The following is a 4,136-nucleotide window of genomic DNA, read 5'->3' as shown; positions in this document are numbered from 1 at the left end:
TGGAAAGATAAGGGCTTAGCCCTCGGCACCAAAATCAGACTGATGCGCTCTCTGGTCATGGCCACATTTTTATATGCTTGCGAGTCGTGGACGTTGAATGCAGAGCTTGAGAGGAGAATCCTAGCAATGGAATTGAGATGCTACAGAAGGATCCTAGGCATCACATTCAAAGACCGCATCACAAACCAAGAAATCAGAGACATGGTTTCTGTAGCGATCGGAGCCCATGACGACCTGCTAACTATTGTGATAAGACGAAAGCTTAAAACCTTTGGCCACATTACAAGATCTACAGGGCTCGCAAAGACCTTCCTTCAGGGAACAGTGCCAGGTAAAGAAGAAGAGGCAGACAGAAAAAGTGATGGGAGGACAACATTAAAGAATGGACGGGCCTGCCATTTAGAGCGGTTCTAAACAAGGCAAAAAAAAGGGAGGAATGGAGAAAGACGGTCGACAAATCTTGCGTGGTGCCCCAACGGTCCAACAGACTAAGGGATAGGTAAAGGTAAAGGTAAAATAAATTCGTATACAAATTGTGTGAATTCTATACTAAAATTCGTCCGCCCCCCCCCCTGAAGGGGAGGGGGCGGACGAGTGTGGGGGGGATCGCCCCTACCGCCCCCCCCCTGGATCCGCCAGTGGTCTGAACATTCCCATACTGTAGTTTTTAGAATTCTAAACAGGTTATCTATCTACTTCAATGATTCTTTATAAATGTATGTATACTTTTTGTTTCCATAGCTACGAAGGTATGATTGCCGATAAACCTGATTCATACTGTAAAGAAAATGTGAGCTCAACTGAATGTACTTTCAGTAACACCGATGTCCCAATAGTGATGTAAATATTGAGGTCAGTGACATTTCATGATTTTTCTTCTTTGGAAGTAATAAAAACATTGGACGGTTCCTACTAGTCACTAGTGCTTGTCTATGGTCTAGTCTCTAGTATATCTAGTGTGAATAGCGTATTATATCAGCACTAGTCGACCGGCGGCGTAGCATATGCCGCTATTTTGCAGGGCCGGCCTTAGGCCACTGCAAGCTATGCGACCGCAGTACTGGGCCCCGCACTTTCATAGGACCCGCTCTAATTCAATGTGTATAAATTATTAAATTAAACCATTTGTCGATTTACCAGAAGCTCCTGAAAATCTCCCGAAATTGCAAAAGATACGAAAAAGTCCTTTAAATATATATGGAAATATGGAGAGAAAAGTTGTCATTTTGGGGTGTCACTCAATATGGAAAACACCAATCCAACGCGCGATAAATAAAAACAGCATTTTGCATAAGCGTAATTGTGTAATCTGGTGAAAGAATCTTCTCGCACCTCAAACTAATGAAGAATTACTTGAGGTCAACAATTCTCAAAGATAGATTGAAACATTTGGTCATTCATTCTATTGAGCTTTATCTATGTAGGAAACAGAATTCTTATGATATACTGTATGACTTCGCTACACGCAAGGCTCGTAAAGTAATTATATACGTAGTTAAGAATGAATAAAATGCAGACAAATTTATTTTCGAATACAAACTCTTAAATTTCACTTAATCCGCTTCCCTACCCAAACTTGGCCCCGCGAAATCCGTTTCGCATTGGGCCCCACAATGGTTAAGTCCGGCCCTGCTATTTAGAGACCTGTTAATATACATAGTAGATTACTTGTTCTCTTCCCATGACTTCTTGATCACAATGGTTAAGTCCGGCCCTACTATTTAGAGACCTGTTAATATACATAGTAGATTACTTGTTCTGTTTCCATGACTTCTTGATCACAATGGTTAAGTCCGGCCCTGCTATTTAGTGTTTGTAAAATGTTTGCTTGTAAAATGTTTTACATATTTCAGATGTTCCTTCAAAGTTGACGATAGTTTACTTCCTAGTTCAAACCTCTCGCAGGACGAAGGGGGATGGGAGCGGGCTGGGTTTGACAGTCCAGCACGCAGCCATCCGTATCGACTTGTTAATACCAACTTGTTCTTCCCCCGCCCCCTTTTCTTGTTTTTTTTTTCGTGGGGTGACTATCCGCAGAAATAAGAGAGTGATATTTCCTTTACTTCTTCTCGTCCAAACTCTTGAGGGAAGAGGAGAATTATATATATAGATATATGAACTAGACTAATGGTTCTCAAACTGTGGTCCGCAGACCCCCAGAGTTCCGCCAGAGAACCGATGGGGGTCCACAGCAAGATGACAATTGTATACAATTGAAATAACTTTGCTAAAAGCAGTTTATCTGTTCTTATAATTTGAATTATAATAAACTTGCCCCTCATTACTGTTTAATATGTCTTCACCTAACCTTAACTCTGTTGGACCGTTGGGGCACCACACAAGATTTGTCAACAGTCTTTCTCCATTAGCTAATAGAAAAACAAAACCCAACGAAATACTCTAAAAGACACAAAGACAGAGACACATTTCTAATTCCAAGTTCGTACAAGTGCTCCTTATTCACTTGTGCCAGTAGAGCATGGAATGGCTTGAATCAGCCAGGAAAACCATCGACTTAGCAGAATTTAAGTCATCGATTAACTTGCATGACACATGAAATGCGTAGGACGTAATTATCTTCTATTTTGAAGTAACGTCTGTAATCTATAAGATAAGATTCTTCTCTTTCTTTCGCCTTGGATAGAACCTCTTTCAATGTCAGGCCCGTCCATTCTTTTATGTTGTCTTCCCAGCAAGGTCCTGTTAATACGTCTAAGTCGATCTAAACCAAAAGATTTGAAGACATTCATCACTTGAATATTGAACGTGTTTATGCGTACACAAACTTAGATCCCTATCACAGATGAATCCAAACAAATAAAAGAGCATCTTATTGAAGTATCCACCAATGAGGAGCATAAACCAATGTTTGAACAAGGTAACAGAAACTCTGGTTTCAAAAACAGATTTGTATAGACTACTCTCTCGTCTTTTTATTTGGTACTAAATGGATTCATTGCGTTAATGAACCTCGTCACCTTTTTTTAAAAAAATAAATGCATTTCAAAAGCGATCACCCAAATACCCCATTCATCTTCCCCTTTCCTACTGGTCCAGACAAGTGATACGATCATAGCGCATTGCTTCACTTCCGTAAGTCCCTGAGTCTGATGGGCTGCAGGAGCACAACACAGGATCGGTCGACTGCCTCTCTTTTTTTTTTTTCAAAGGCAGGCTTATCCATTCTTTGATGTTGTAAATCGAAGCAAAGTTCAAAGTGCCTGAAGTGTTTATTTTTTCCCTTTCTTCTCCAGGTGAACTGCCACACAACGGCATGGCTGCCTCAATGAGATGGAATGAACCTTGAAGCCGTGTGTCTGCATTGTTGACAACTAATTGATCAATAAAATGTTTTACGTTATAGAATGGAATTTACTTGTTGTAGTTGTTGTTTTTATTAACTCTTTCTCTCCATAATTATTTACCACATTCTACTGGAATCAACGTTGGTATCGTCAGTTAGGAGAGAAATAGTTAAGTTATAGAATTGAATTTTCTTGTTGTAGTTGTTGTTTTTATTAACTCTTTCTCTCCATAATTATTTACCACATTCTACTGGAATCAACGTTGGTATCGTCAGTTAGGAGAGAAAGAGTTAATCATATTTCATGAAACAATAATAAACAATATACTAAGGCTTGTCTTCGAGTCCGAAGATTAATGAGGAATACAGTATTTCCCGTGGCTGCGCAGCCCCAGCTGTGACCTGCATATTTTGCCACATCTAGGGCAAGCATACCCATTGTCTGCAGGTGGTCGATTTAGATTTTCTTTTCGTCGTCTGCGTTTGTCCTCGGCAGCAGATTTTTCTTTTGGTCTCAAATGTGTATCCCGCGGCCTTCGTGAGTGACCTCCAGCTGTCTCGTTCCGACGCCGCATGCAGCCAGGTGCTCTCTTCTAGGTCAGCCAAGGAAAGTTGACGCCTAAGTTGGTCTTTGAAGCGTTTCCGCGGGGCGCCTCTGTTACGTCAACCACCTTTTAGCTCACCAAAAAAGACTGCCTTTGGCATACGTTCGTCTCCCATACGGAATACATGCCCTGCCCGGCGTAGTTGTCGGACCATAAGAAGTCCCTCTATACTGTCCATACCGGCGTTCCCAAGGACATCGCTGTTTGTATTGCGGTCCTGCCACCGT

The 4,136-nt window shown here is 41.3% G+C and overlaps 1 long non-coding RNA gene across 1 annotated transcript; it reads left to right on the top strand.

Moving 5' to 3' along the window:
• The first annotated feature begins 745 nt into the window (after nucleotides 1-745).
• On the top strand, nucleotides 746-3,371 carry LOC106076980 (uncharacterized). The gene is made up of 2 exons (XR_001219511.2): nucleotides 746-852; nucleotides 3,255-3,371. It is a non-coding gene; the product is annotated as an uncharacterized LOC106076980 (long non-coding RNA).
• Nucleotides 3,372-4,136: the final 765 nt, after the last annotated feature.

The sequence above is a fragment of the Biomphalaria glabrata genome, chromosome 6 (genome assembly GCF_947242115.1).
Source record: "Biomphalaria glabrata chromosome 6, xgBioGlab47.1, whole genome shotgun sequence".
Classification (NCBI taxonomy): Eukaryota; Metazoa; Mollusca; class Gastropoda; family Planorbidae; genus Biomphalaria; species Biomphalaria glabrata.
The sequence above is the reverse complement of the archived record's forward strand: the minus strand, read 5'-3'. Positions and strand labels throughout refer to the sequence as shown.